Source organism: Schistocerca piceifrons, chromosome 6 (assembly GCF_021461385.2).
Source record: "Schistocerca piceifrons isolate TAMUIC-IGC-003096 chromosome 6, iqSchPice1.1, whole genome shotgun sequence".
Classification (NCBI taxonomy): Eukaryota; Metazoa; Arthropoda; class Insecta; order Orthoptera; family Acrididae; genus Schistocerca; species Schistocerca piceifrons.
In genome coordinates, this window is record NC_060143.1 from 595,434,277 (window position 1) to 595,450,423 (window position 16,147).

Consider the following 16,147-nt stretch of genomic DNA (forward strand, 5'->3'; position numbering starts at 1 on the left):
GGAAAGGTCCTAAACATAGACAGTACAGAGAGTCAGTCATCTTGTACTTAAGTCGGCATTGTGCCATTTGCATTTAATTCCGATGCGATTTCTGTGTTTCATCGACAATAAGAATGTCCAAGGCATACAGTAAACCGGAAATGAAGCATCTGAATCTAAAACTGGTCTCACAGGAAAGGTCCAAAGCATAGACTGTACGAAGAGTCAGTCCTCTTGTACTTAAGTCGTCATTGTGCTTTTGTATTTAATTCCGATGCAGTTTCTTTATTTCATCGTCAATAAAAAGGTCCAAGGGATACAGTAAACCTGAAGTGAACCATCGATATCTAGAACTGGTCTCACAGGAGAGGCTCAAATCATAGAATGTAACAAGAGTTAGACCTCTTGTACTTATGTCGCCATTGTGCCTTTTGTATTAAATTCCGATGCAATTTCTGTGTTTCATCGTCAATAAGAATGTCCAAGGGATACAGTAAACTTGAATTGCAGCATCGGAATCTAAAACTGGTCTCACAGGAAAGGTTCAAATCATAGAATGTAAGACGGGACAGCCTTCTTGTACTTAAGTCATCATTGTGAACTTTGTATTTGGTTCCGATGCAATCTCTGTGATTCATCGTCAATAAGAAGGTCCAAGGGATACAGTAAACCTGAAGTGAAGCATCTGAATCTAAAACTGGACTCACACGAAAGGTTCAAAACAGAGACAGTAAGAATAGTCAGTCTTCTTGTACTTAAGGCACATTGTGCCATTTGTATGTACTACCGATGCAATTTCTGTGTTTCATCGTCAATAAGAAGCTCCAAGGGATACAGAAAACCTGAAGTGAAGCATCTGAATCTAAAACTAGTCTCACAGGAAAGGATCAAATCATATAATGTAAGAAGAGTCAGTACTCTTGTACTTAAGTCGGCATTGTGCCTTTTGTGTGTAATACCGATGCAATTTCTGTGCTTCATCGTCAATTAGAAGGTCCATGGGATACCGTAAACCTGAAGTGAAGCGTCGGAATCTAAAACTGGAATCACATGAAAGATTCAAACCATTGACAGTAAGAAGAGTCAGTCCTCTTGTAGTTAAGTCGTCATTGTGCTTTTTGTATGTAATTCCGACGCAATTTCAGTGTTTCATCGTCAATAAGAAGGTCCTAGGGATACAGTAAACCCGTAGTGAAGCATCGGAATCTGAAACTGGTCTAACAGGAAATAATCATGGGACAGCGTTCTTGTACCTAAGTCTGCATTGTGCCTTTGTATTTAATTCCGATGCAAATTCTGTGATTCATCGTCAATAACAAGGGCCAAAAGATACAGTAAACCTGAAGTGAAGCATAGGAATCTAAAACTGGTCTCACAGGAAAGGTTCAAACGTAGACACTAAGAAGAGTCAGTCTTATTGTAGTTAAGACGGCATTGTGCAGTTTGTATTTAGTTCCGATGCAATTTCTGTGTTTCGTCGTCAATAAGAAGGTCCGAGGGATACAGTAAACCTCAAGTGGAACATCGGAATCTAAAACTGGTCTCACAGGAAAGGTTCAAATCATAGACAGTAAGGAGAGGCAGTCTAATTGTACTTAAATCGAAATTGTGCGTTTTACATTTAATTCCGATGCAAATTCTGTTGTTCATCGTCAATAAGAAGGTCCAAGGGATACAGTAAATCTGGAGGGAAGCATAGGAATCTAAAACTGGTCTCACAGGAAAGGTTCAAACGTAGACACTAAGAAGAGTCAGTCTTCTTGTACTTAAGTCGGCATTGTGCCTTTTGTACTTAATTATGATGGAATTTCTGTGCTTCATCGTCAATAAGAAGGCCTAAAGGATACAGTAAACCTGAGGTGAAGCATCGGTATCTAAAACTGGTCTCACAGGAAAGGCTCAAATCATAGAATGTAAGAAGAGTCAGTACTCTTGTGCTTAAGTCGTAATTTTGCCTTTTGTATTTAATTCCGATGCAATTTCTGTGTTTCGTCGTCAATAAGAACGTCCTAGGGATACAGCAAACCTGAAGTGAAGCATCTGAATCTAAAACTGGCCTCACAGGAAAGGTTCAAAGCATAGACGGTAAGAAGAGTCAGTCATCTTGTACTTAAGTAGGCATTGTGCCTTTTGTATTTAATTTGGAACTCAATTTCTGTGTTTCATCGTCAATAAGAAGGGCCAAAGGATACATTATACCTGAACTGATGCATCGGAGTCTAATACTGGCCTCACAGGAAAGGTTCAAATCATAGACGGTAAGAAGAGTCAGTCTTCTTGTACTTAAGTCGGCATTGTGCTTTTTCTATTTAATTCCGATGCAATTGCTGTGTTTCATCGTCAATAAGAAGGGCCAAAGGATACATTAAACCTGAACTGATGCATCGGAATCTAAAACTGGTCTCACTGGAAAGGCTCAAATCATAGAATGTGAGAAGAGTCAGTCCTCTTGTACTTAAGTCGGCATTGTGATTATTGTATTTAATTCCGTTACAATATCTGTGTTTCGTCGTTAACAAGAATGACCAAGGTATACAGTAAACCTGAAGTGAACCATCGGAAACTAAAACTGGTCTCACAGGAAAGACTCAAATCATAGGATGTAAGAAGAGTCAGTCCTCTTGTACTTAAGTCGGCATTGTGCTTTTGGTATTTAATTCCGATGCAAATTCTGTGTTTCTTCTTCTATAAGTAAGTCCAAGGGATACAGTATGCCTGACGTGAAGCATCGATATCTAAAACTGGCCCCACAGGAAAGGCTCAGATCATAGAATGTAAGAAGAGTGAATACTCTTGCAATTAAGTCGGCATTTTGCATATCGTATGTAATTCCGATGCAATTTTTGTGTTTCATCGTCAATAAGAAGATCCAAGGTATACAGTATACCCGAAGTGAAGCATCGGAATCTAAAACTGGTCTCACAGGAAAGGTTCAAAACATAGCCAGTAAGAGGAGTCAGTCTTCTTGTACTTAAGTCGGCAATGTGCGTTCTGCATTTAATTCCGAAGCAATTCCTGTGTTTCGTCGTCAATTCGAAGGTCCAAGGAATGCAGTAAACCTCAAGTGAATCATCATAATCTAATACTGGTCTCACAGGAAAGGTCCTAAACATAGACAGTACAGAGAGTCAGTCTTCTTGTACTTAAGTCGGCATTGTGCCTTTTGTATTTAATTCCGATGCAATTTCTGTGTTTCATCGTCAATAAGAAGATCAAAGGGATACAAAAAACCTGAAGTGAAGCATCTGAATCTAAAACTGGTCTCACAGGAAAGGCTCAAATCATAGAATGTAAGAAGAGTCAGTACTCTTGTACTTGAGTCGGCATTTTGCCTTTTGTATTTAATTCGGATGCAATTTCTGTGTTTCATCGTCAATAAGAAGGTCTAACGGATACAGTAAACCTGAAGTGATGCATCGGAATCTGAAACTCGTCTCACAGGAAACGTTCAAAACATAGACAGTAAGAAGAGTCAGTCTTTTTGTACTAAAGTCGGCATTGTGAGTTTTGTATTTAACGGCGATGTAATATCTGTGCTTCATCGTCCATAAGAAGGTCCAAGCGATACAGTAAACCTGAAGTGAAGCATCGGAATCTAAAACTGGTCTCACAGGAAGGTTCAAGGCATAGCCAGTAAGATGAGTTAGTCTTCTTGTACTTAAGTCGGCATCGAGCCTTTTGTGAATTAATTCCGATGCAATATCTGTGCTTCATCGTCAATAAGAAGGTACAAGGGGTACAGTAAACCTGAAGTGAAGCATTGATATCTAAAAAAGGTCTCACGGGAAAAGCTCAAATCATAGAAAGTAAGAAGAGTCAGTACCCTTGTACTTTAGTCGGCATTGTGCCTTTTGTATTTAATTCTGATGCAATTTCTGTTTTTCATCGTCAATAAGAAGGTCCTAGGGATACAGTAAACCTGAAGCGGAGCAACGGAATCTAAAACTGGTCTCACAGGAAAGGTTTAAACATAGGCGGTAAGAGGAGTCAGTCTTCTTGTATATAAGTCGGCATTGTGCCTTTTCTATTTAATTCCGAATCTATTTCTGTGTTTCATCGTCAATAAGAAGGTCCAAGGGATACAGTGAACCTGAAGTGAAGCATCGGAATCTACAACTGGTCTCACAGGTAAGGTTCATAACATAGACAGTAAGAAGAGTCAGCCTTCTTGTACTGACGTCGGCATTGTGCCTTTGGTATTTAATTCCGATGCAATTTCTGTGTTCCATCGTCAATAAGAAGGTCCAAGGTATACAGTAAATCTGAAGTGAAGCATCGGAGTCTAAAACTGATCTCACAGGAAAGGTTCAAACCATAGACAGTAAGAAGAGTCAGTCTTCTTGTAGTTAAGTCGGCATTGTGCATTTTCTATTTAATTCCGATGTAATTTCTATGTTTCATCGTCAATAAGAAGGTAAAAGGGATACAGTAAACCTGAAGTGATGCATCGGAATCTGAAACTGGTCTCACAGGAAACGTTCAAAACATAGACAGTAAGAAGAGTCAGTCTTCTTGTACTTATGTCGGCATTGTGCCTTTTATATTTAATTCCGATGCAATTTCTGTGTTACATCGTCAATAAGAAGGTCCTAGGTAATCAGTAAACCTGAAGTGAAGCATCGGAAACTAAAACTGGTCTCACAGGAAAGGTTCAAACCATAGACAGTAAAAAGAGCCAGTCTTCCTGTACTTAAGTCGGCATTGTGCCTTTTGTATTTAATTCCGATGCAATTTCTGTGTTCCATCGTCAATTAGAAGGTCCAAGGAATGCAGTAAACCTGAAGTGAATCATCATAATCTAAAACTGGTCTCACAGGAAAGGTCCTAAACATAGACAGTACAGAGAGTCAGTCTTCTTTTACTTAAGTCGGCATTGTTCCTTTTGTATTTAATTCCGATGCAATTTCTGTATCATCGTCAATAGGAAGGTCCAAGAGATACAGTAAATCCGAAGTGAAGCATCCGAATCAAAAAATGGTCTGATAGGGAGGTTCAAGGCATAGCCAGTAAGAAGAGTCAGTCTTCTTGTTCTTAAGTCGGCATTCTGCCTTTTGTACTTAATTCCGATGCAATTTCAGGGTTTCATCGTCAATAAGAAGGTCCTAGGGATACAGTTAAACTGAAGCGAAGCATCGGAATCTAAAACTGGTCTCACAGGAAAGGCTAAAATTTTAGATTGTAGGAAGATTCAGTACTCTTGTACTTAAGACGGCAATTTGCCTTTTGCATATAATTGCGATGCTATTTCTGTGTTTCGTCGTCAATAAGAAGGTCCAAGGGATACAGTAAACCTGAAGTGAAGCATCTGAAACTAAAACTGGAATCACACGAAAGGATCAAAACAGATACAGTAAGAATAGTCAGTCTTCTTGTACTTAAGGCACATTGTGCCATTTGTATGTACTTCCGATGCAATTTCTGTGTTTCATCGTCAATAAGAAGGTCCAAGGGATACAGTAAACCTGATGTGTGCATCGGAATCTAAAACTGGTCTCACAGCAAAGGTTCAAAACATAGACAGTTTGAAGAGTCAGTCTCCGTGTACTTAAGTCGGCTTTGTGGCTGTTGCATTTAATTCCGATGCAATTTCTGTGTTTCATCGTAAATAAAATGGTACCAATGTGCAGTACACCTGAAGTGAAGCAGCGGAATCTAAAACTGGTCTCACAGATTTGGTTCAAAACATAGACTGATAGAAGAGTAAGTCTTTTTACACTTAAGTCAGCATTGTGCCTTTTGTATTTAATTCCGATGCAATTTCTGTGTTTCATCGTCAATAAGGAGGTCTAACGGATACAGTAAACCTGAAGGGAAGCATCGGAATCTAAAACTGGTCTCACAGAAGGTTCAAGGCATAGCCAGTAAGAAGAGTCAGTCTTCTTGTACTTAAGTCGGCATCGAGCCTTTAGTATTTAATTCCGATGGAATATCAGTGCTTCACCGTCAATAAGAAGGTCCAAGGGATACAGTAAACCTGAAGTGATGCATCGGAATCTGAAACTGGTCTCACAGGAAACGTTCAAACATAGACAGTAAGAAGAGTCAGTCATTTCGTACTAATGTCGGCATTGTGTGTCTTGTATTTAACTGTGATGTAATATCTGTGCTTCATCGTCAATAAGTAGGTCCAAGCGATACAGTAAACCTTAAGTGAAGCATCGGAATCTAAAACTGGTCTCACAGGTAGGTTCAAGGCATAGCCAGTAAGAAGAGTTAGTCTTCTTGTACTTAAGTTGGCATCGTGCCTTTTGTATTTAATTCCGATGCAATATGTGTGCTTCATCGTCAATAAGAAGGTACAAGGGATACAGTAAACCTGAAGTGAAGCATTGATATCTAAAACTGGTCTCACGTGAAAAGCTCAAATCATAGAAAGTAAGAAGAGTCAGTACTCTTGTACTTTATACGGCATTGTGCCTTTTGTATTTAATTCCGATGCAATTTCTGTGCTCATCGTAAATAAGAATGTCCTAGGGATACAGTAAACCTGAAGCGGAGCATCGGAACCTAAAACTGGTCTCACAGGAAAGGTTTAAACATAGACAGTAAGAGGAGTCAGTCTTCTTATACATAAGTCGGCATTGTGCCTTTTCTATTTAATTCCGAAGGTATTTCTGTGTTTCATCGTCAATAGGAAGGTCCAAGGGATACAGTGAACCTGAAGTGAAGCATCGGAATCTACAACTGGTCTCACAGGAAAGGTTCATAACATAGACAGGAAGAAGAGTCAGCCTTCTTGTACTGACGTCGGCATTGTGCCTTTGGTATTTAATTCCGATGCAATTTCATTGTCCCATCGTCAATAAGAAGGTCCAAGGGATACAGTAAATCTGAAGTGAAGCATCGGAGTCTAAAACTGGTCTCACAGGAAAGGTTCAAACCATAGACAGTAAGAAGAGTCAGTCTTCTTGTACTTAAGTCGGCATTGTGCCTTTCATATTTAATTCCGATGCAATTTCTGTGTTACATCGTCAATAAGAAGGTCCTAGGTATTCAGTAAACCTGAAGTGAAGCATCGGAAACTAAAACTGGTCTCACAGAAAAAGGTTCAAACCATAGACAGTAAAAAGAGTCAGTCTTCCTGTACTTATGTCGGCATTGTGCCATTTGTATTTAATTCCGATGCAATTTCTGTGTTCCATTGTCAATTAGAAGGTTCAAGGAATGCAGTAAACCTGAAGTGAATCATCATAATCTAAAACTGGTCTCACAGGACAGGTCCTAAACATAGACAGTACAGAGAGTCAGTCTTCTTTTACTTAAGTCGACATTGTTCCTTTTATATTTAATTCCGATGCAATTTCTGTGTTTCATCGTCAATAAGAAGGTCCAAGGGATACAGTAAATCCGAAGTGAAGCATCCGAATCATAAAATGGTCTCACATGAAGGTTCAAGGCATAGCCAGTAAGAAGAGTCAGTCTTCTTGTTCTTAAGTTGGCATTCTGCCTTTTGTACTTAATTCCGATGCAATTTCAGGGTTTCATCGCCAATAAGAAGGTCCTAGGGATACAGTTAACCTGAAGTGAAGCATCGGAATCTAAAACTGGTCTCGCAGGTAAAGCTAAAATCTTAGATTGTAGGAAGATTCAGTACTGTTGTACTTAAGTCGGCAATTTGCCTTTTGCATTTAATTGCGATGCTATTTCTGTGTTTCGTCGTCAATAAGAAGGTCCAAGGGATACAGTAAACCTGAAGTGAAGCATCTGAATCTAAAACTGGACTCACACGAAAGATTCAAAACAGAGACAGTAAGAATGGTCAGTCTTCTTGTACTTAAGGCACATTGTGCCATTTGTATGTACTCCGATGCAATTTCTGTGTTTCATCGTCAATAAGAAGGTCCAAGGAATACAGAAAACCTGAAGTGAAGCATCTGAATCTAAAACTAGTCTCACAGGAAAGGATCAAATCATACAATGTAAGAAGAGTCAGTACTCTTGTACTTGAGTCGGCATTTTGCCTTTTGTATTTAATTCCGATGCAATTTCTGTGTTTCATCGTCAATAAGAAGGTCTAGCGGATACAGTTAACCTGAAGTGAAGCATCGGAATCCAAAACTGGTTTCACAAGAAAGTTTCAAAACATAGACAGTTAGAAGAGTCAGTCTTCTTGTACGTAAGTCGGCACTGTGACTTTTGTATTTAATTCCGATTCAATTTCAGTGACTCATCGTCAATAAGAAGTTCCAAGGTATACAGTAAACCGTAAGTGCAGCATCCGAATCAAAAAATGGCCTCACGTCAAAGGTTCAAAACATAGACAGTAAGAATAGTCAGTCTTCTTGTACTTAAGGCACATTGTGCCATTTGTATGTACTTCCGATGCAATTTCTGTGTTTCATCGTCAATAAGAAGGTCTAACGGATACAGTAAACCTGAAGTGAAGCATCGGAATCTAAAACTGGTCTCACAGGAAGGTTCAAGGCATAGCCAGTAAGAAGAGTCAGTCTTCTTGTACTTAAGTCGGCATCGAGCCTTTTGTATTTAATTCCGATGCAATATCTGTGCTTCATAGTCAATAAGAAGGTCCAAGGGAGACAGTAAACCTGAAGTGATGCATCGGAATCTGAAACTGGTCTCACAGGAAACGTTCAAAACATAGACAGTAAGAATAGTCAGTCTTTTTGTACTAAAGTCGGCATTGTGAGTTTTGTATTTAACTGCGATGTAATATCTGTGTTTCATCGTCAATAAGAAGGTCCAAGGGATACAGTAAACCTGAAGTGATGCTTCGGAATCTAAAACTGGTCTCAGAGGAAAGGTTCAAAACATAGACGGTAAGAAAAGTCAGTCTTCTTGTACTTAAGTCAGCATTGTGCCTTTTGTATTTAATTCCCATGCGATATCTGTGTTTCTTCGTCAATAAGAAGGTCCAAGGGATACAGAAAACCTGAAGTGAAGCATGGATATCTAAAACTGGCCCCACAGGAAATTTTCAAAAAATAGACAGTAAGAGGAGTCAGCCATCTTGTACATAAGTCGACATTGTGAATTTTGTATTTGGTTCCGATGCAATTTCTTTGTTTCATCGTCAATAAGAAGGTCCAAGGGATACAGTAAACCTGAAGTGAGGCATTGATATCTAAAACTGGTCTGACTGGAATGGCTCAAATCACAGATTGTAAGAAGAGTCAGTACACTTGTACAAAGTCGGCATTGTGCCTATTGTATTTAATCCCGATGCAATATTTGTGTTTCATCGCCAATAAGAAGGTCCAAGGGATATTGTAAACCTGAAGTGAAGCAATGGAATCTAAAACTGGTCTCACAGAAAAGGTAAAAACATAGACAGATAAAGGAGTCAGTCCTCTTATACTTAAGTGGGCATTGTGCCTTTTGTGTTTAATTCCGATGCAATATCTGTGCTTCATCGTCAACAAGAAGGACCAAGAGATACAGTAAACCTTAAGTGAAGCTTCGGATTCTAAAACTGGTCTCACAGGAAAGGTTCAAATCATAGACAGTAAGAAGAGTCAGTCTTCTTGTTCTTAAGTCGGCATTCTGCCTTTTGTACTTAATTCCGATGCAATTTCAGGGTTTCATCGTCAATAAGAAGGTCCTAGGGATACAGTTAACCTGAAGTGAAGCATCGGAATCTAAAACTGGGCTCACATGAAAGGCTAAAATCTTACATTGTAAGAAGATTCAGTACTCTCGTACTTAAGTCGGCAATTTGCATTTTGCATTTAATTGCGATGCAATTTCTGTGTTTCGTCGTCAATAAGAGGGTCCAAGGGATACAGTAAACCTGAAGTGAAGCATCTGAATCTAAAACTGGACTCACACAAAAGGTTCAAAACAGAGACAGTTAGAACAGTCAGTCTTCTTGCACTTAAGGCACATTGTGCCATTTGTATGTACTTCCGATGCAATTTCTGTGTTTCATCGTCAATAAGAAGGTCCAAGGGATACAGTAAACCTGATGTGTGCATCCGAATCTACAACTGGTCTCACAGCAAAGGTTCAAAACATAGACAGTTTGAAGAGTCAGTCTCCGTGTACTTAAGTCGGCATTGTGGCTCTTGCATTTAATTCCGATGCAATTTCTGTGTTTCATCGTAAATAAAATGGTACCAGCGTGCAGTACACCTGAAGTGAAGCAGCGGAATCTAAAACTGGTCTCACTGATTTGGTTCAAAACATAGACTGACAGAAGACTAAGTCTTCTTACACTTAAGTCGGCATTGTGCCTTTTGTATTTAATTCCGATGCAATTTCTGTGTTTCATCGTCAATAAGAAGTTCCAAAGTATACACTAAATCTAAAGTGAAGCATCGGAATCTAAAGCTGGTCTCACAGGAAAGGCTCAAATCATGGGATGTAAGAAGAGTCAGTCCTCTTGTACTTATGTCGTCATTGCGCTTTTTGTAATTAATTACGGTGCAATAGCTGTGTTTCATCGTCAATAACAAGGTCCAAGGGTTACAGTAAACCTGAAGTGAAGCATCGGTTTCTTAAACTGCTCTCACAGGAGAGGTTCAAGGCATAGACAGTAAGAAGAGTCAGTCTTCTTGTACTTAAGTCAGCATTGTGCCTTTTGTTATTAATTCCCATGCAATTTCTGTGTTTCTTCGTCAGTAAGAAGGTCCAAGGGATACAGTAAACCTGAAGTGAAGCATAGATATCTAAAACTGGCCCCACAGAAAATGCTCAAATCATAGAATGTAAGTAGAGTCAGTACTCTTGCACTTAAGTCGGCATTTTCCAATTGTATTTAATTCCGATGCAATTTCTGTGTTTTATCGTCAATGAGATGCACCAAGGGATATAGTAGACCTGAAGTGAGGCGACGGCAGCTATATCTCTCCTCACAGGAAACGTTCAAATCATAGACAGTAAGAATAGTCAGTCTTCTTGTACTTAAGGCGGCATTGTGCCATTTGTATGTAGTTCCGATGCAATATCTGTGTTTCATCGTCAATAAGAATGTCCAAGGGATACAGTAAACCTGATGTGATGAATCGGAATCTAAATCTGGTCTCACAGCAAAGATCCAAAACATAGACAGTTTGAAGGGTCAGTCTCCGTGTACTTAAGTCGCCATTGTGGCTCTTGCATTTAATTCCGATGCAATTTCTGTGTTTCATCGTAAATAAAAAGGTCCCAGGGTACAGTAAACCTGAAGTATAGCATCGGAATCTAAAACTGGTCTCACGGTATTGGTTCAAAACATAGACTGTAAGAAGAGTAAGTCTTCTTGTACTTAAGTCGGCATTGTGACTTTTGTATTTAATTCCGATGCAATTTCTGGGTTTCATCGTCAATAAGAAGTTCCAAAGGATACAGTAATCCTGAAGTGAAGCATCGTAATTTAATACTGGTCTCACAGGAAAGGCTCAAATCATAGGATGTAAAAAAAGTCAGTCCTCTTGTACTTATGTCGGCATTGTGCCAATTGTATTTGTCTCCGATGCAATATCTGTGTTTCATCGTCAATAACAAGGTCCAAGGGTTACAGTAAACTTGAAGTGAAGCATCGGATTCTAAAACTGGTCTTACAGGAAGGTTCAAGGCATAGACAGTAAGAAGAGTCAGTCTTCTTGTACTTAAGTCGGCATTGTGCCATTTGTATTTAATTCCGATGGAATTTCTGTGTTTCATCGTCAATAAGAAGGTCCAAGGGATACAGTTAACCTGAAGTGAAGCATGGATATCTAAAACTGGCCCCACAGGAAAGGTTCAAAAAATAAACAGTAAGAGGAGTCAGCCTTCTTGTACTTAAGTCGACATTGTGAATCTTGTATTTGGTTCCGATGCAATTTCTTTGTATCATCGTCAATAAGAAGGTCCAAGGGATACAGTAAACCTGAAGTGAGGCATTGATATCTAAAACTGGTCTGACTGGAATGGCTCAAATCACAGATTGTAAGAAGAGTCAGTACACTTGTACAAAGTCGGCATTGTGCCTTTTGTATTTAATCCCGATGCGATTTCTGTGTTTCACCGACAATCAGAAGGTCCAAGGGATATTGTAAACCTGAAGTGAAGCATCGGAATCTAAAACTGGTCTCACAGGAAAGGTTCAAACATAGACAGTAAGAAGAGTCAGTCTTCGTGTACTTAAGTCGGCATTGTGCATTTTGTACTTATTTCCGATGCCATTTCAGTGTTCAATCGACAGTAAGAAGGTCAAAGGGATACAGTAAACTAGAAGTGAAACATCGAAATCTAATCCTGGTCTCACAGGAAAGGTTCAAAACATAGACAGATAAAAGAGTCAGACTTCTTATACTAAAGTCGGCATTGTGCCTATTGTATTTAACTCCGATGCAATTTCTGTGTTTGGTCGCCAATAAGAAGGTCCAAGGGATACAGTAAACCCGATGTGAAGCATCGGAACCTAAAACTGATCCCACAGGAAAGGTTCAAAGCATAGAGAGTAAGAAGAGTCAGTCCTTTTGTACTTAAGTCGGCATTGTGCCTATTGTATTTAATTCCGATGCAATTTCTGTGTTTTATAGTCAATGAGATGCACCAAGGGATTTAGTAAACCTGAAGTGAAGCGACGGAAGCTATATCTGGCCTCACAGGAAAGGTTCAAATCAAAGACAGTAAGAAGAGTCAGTCTTCTTGTACTTAAGACGGCATTGTTTCTTTTGTACTTAATTCCGATGCAATATCTGTATTCCATCGTCAGTTAGACGGTCCAAGGGATACAGTAAACCTGAAGTGAAGCATCGGAATTTAAACTGGTCTCACAGGAAAGGCTCAAAACATAGACTGAAAGAAGAGTCAGTCTTCTTGAACTTAAGGCGACATTGTGCCCTTTCTATTTAATTCCGATGCAATTTCTGTGTTTCATTGCCAATAAGAAGGTCCAAGGAATACAGTAAACCTAAAATGATGCATCGGAATCTAAAACTGGTCACATAGGAAAGGTTCAAATCATAGACAGTAAGAGGAGTCCATCCTCTTGTACTTAAGTCGGCATTAGCCTTTTGTATTTAATTGCGATGCAATTACTATGTTCAATCCTCAATAAGAAGGTCCAAGGGATACAGTAAACCTGAAGTGAAGCATCGGAAACTAAAACCGGTCTCACAGGAACGTTCAAAACATAGACAGATAAAAGAGTCAGTCTTCTTATACTTAAGTGGGCATTGTGCCTTTTGTGTTTAATTCCGATGCTATATCTGTGTTTCATCGTCAATAAGAAGGTCCAAGGAATTCAGTAAACCTTAAGTGAAGCTTCGGATTCTAAAACTGGTCTCACGGGAAAGGTTCAAATCATAGACAGTAAGAAGAGTCAGTCTTCTTGTTCTTAAGTCGGCATTCTGCCTTTTGTACTTAATTCCGATGCAATTTCTGGGTTTCATCGGCAATAAATAGGTCCTAGGGATACAGTTAACCTGAAGTGAAGAATCGGAATCTAAAAATGGTCTCACAGCATAGGTTCAAAACATAGACAGTATGAGGAGTCAGTCTCCATGTACTTAAGTCGGCATTGTGGCTCTTGCATTTAATTCCGATGCAATTTCTGTATTTCGTCGTAAATAAAATGGTACCAGCGTACAGGAAACCTGAAGTGAAGCATCGGAATCTAAAACTGGTCTCTCTGATTTGGTTCAAAACATAGATTGTAAGAAGAGTAAGTCTTCTTACACTTAAGTCGGCATTGTGCCTTTTGTGTTTAAATCCGATGCAATTTCTGTGTTTTATCGTCAATAAGAAGTTCCAAAGAATACAGTAAACCTATAGTGAAACATCGGAATGTAAAACTGGTCACACAGGAATGGTTCAAATCATAGGATGTAAGAAGAGTCAGTTTTCTTGTACTTATGTCGTCATTGTACTTTTTGTAATTAATTACGGTGCAATAGCTGTATTTCATCGTCAATAACAAGGTCCAAGGGTTACAGTAAACCTGAAGTGAAGCATCGGATTCTATAACTGGTCTCACAGGAGAGGTTCAAGGCATTGACAGTAAGAAGAGTGAGTCTTCTTGTACTTAAGTCAGCATTGTGCATTTTGTTATTAATTCCCATGCAATTTCTGTGTTTCTTCGTCAATAAGAAGGTCCAAGGGATACAGTAAACCTGAAGTGAAGCATCGATATCTAAAACTGGCCACACAGGAAAGGCTCAAATCATAGATTGTAGGTAGAGTCAGTACTTTTGCACTTAAGTCGGCATTTTCCTTTTGTATTTAATTCCGATGCAATTTCTGTGTTTCATCGTCAATAAGAACGTCCAAGGGATACAGTAAACCTTAAGTGAAGAATCGGAATCTAAAACTGGTCTAACAGGGAAGGTTCAAATCATAGACAGTAAGAAGAGTCAGTCCTCTTTCACTTAAGTCGGCAATGTGCGTTCTGTGTTTAATTCCGATGCAATTTCAGTGTTTCATCGTCAATTAGAAGGGCCAAGGAATACAGTAAACCTGAAGTGAATCATCATAATCTAAAACTGATCTCACAGGAAAAGTCCTAAGCATAGACAGTACGAAGAGTCAGTCCTCTTGTACTTAAGTCGTCATTGTGCCTTTTGAATATAATTCCGATGCAATTTCTGTATTTCATCGTCAATAAGAAAGTCCAACTGATACAGTAAACCTGAAGTGCAGCATCGGATTCTAAAACTGGTCTCACAGGAAAGGTTCAAAAAAAAGACAGTAAGAGGAGTCAGCCTTCTTGTACTTAAGTCGGCATCGAGCCTTTTGTATTTAATTCCGATGCAATATCTGTGCTTCATCGTCAATAAGAAGGTACAAGGGATACAGTAAACCTGAAGTGAAGCATTGATATCTAAAACTGGTCTCAAGGGAAAAGCTTTAATCATAGAATGTAAGAAGAGTCAGTACTCTTGTACTTTGGGCGGCATTGTGCCTTTTGTATTTAATTCCGATGCAATTTCTGTGTTTCATCGTCAATAAGAACGTCCTAGGGATACAGTAAACCTGAAGTGGACATCGGAATCTATAAGTGGTCTCACAGGAAAGGTTCAAAACATAGACAGTAAGAAGAGTCAGTCTTCTTGTACGTATGTCGGCATTGTGCCTTTTATATTTAATTCCGATGCAATTTCTGTGTTACATCGTCAATAAGAAGGTCCTAGGTAATAAGTAAACCTGAAGTGAAGCATCGGAAACTAAAACTGGTCTCACAGGAAAGGTTCAAACCATAGACAGTAAAAAGAGTCAGTCTTCCTGTACTTAAGTCGGCATTGTGCCTTTTCTATTTAATTCCGATGCAATTTCTGTGTTTCATCGTCAATTAGAAGGTCCAAGGAATGCAGTAAACCTGAAGTGAATCATCATAATCTAAAACGGGTCTCACAGGAAAGGTCCTAAACATAACCAGTACAGAGAGTCAGTCTTCTAGTACTTAAGTCGGCATTGTTCCTTTTGTATTTAATTCCGATGCAATTTTTTTGTTTCATCGTCAATAAGAAGGTCCAAGCGATACAGTATATCTGAAGTGAAGCATCGATATCTAGAACTGGTCTCACAGGAAAGGCTCATATGATAGAATGTAAGAAGAGTCTATCCTCTTGTACTTATGTCGGCATTGTGCCAATTGTATTTATCGCCGTTGCAATATCTGTGTTTCATCGTCAATAGCAAGGTCCAAGGTTTACAGTAAACTTGAAGTGAAGCATCGGATTCTAAAACTGGTCTCACAGGAGAGGTTCAAGGCATAGACAGTAAGAAGAGTCAGTCTTCTTGTACTTAAGTCAGCATTGTGCCTTTTGTTATTAATTCCCATGCAATTTCTGTGTTTCTTCGTCAATAAGAAGGTCCAAGGGATACAGTAAATCCGAAGTGAAGCATCGGAATCTGAAACTGGTCTCACAGGAAAGGTTCAAAACATAGACGGTAAGAAAAGTCAGTCTTCTTGTACTTAAGTCAGCATTGTGCCTTTAGTATTTAATTCCCATGCGATATCTGTGTTTCTTCGTCAATAAGAAGGTCCAAGGGATACAGTAAACCTGAAGTGAAGCACGGATATCTAAAACTGGCCCCACAGGATTTTTGTATTTGGTTCCGATGCAATTTCTTTGTTTCATCGTCAGTAAGAAGGTCCAAGGGATACAGTAAACCTCAAGTGAGGCATTGATATCTAAAACTGGTCTCACTGGAATGGCTCAAATCACAGATTGTAAGAAGAGTCAGTACACTTGTACAATGTCGGCATTGTGCCTTTTGTATTTAATCCCGATGCAATATCTTT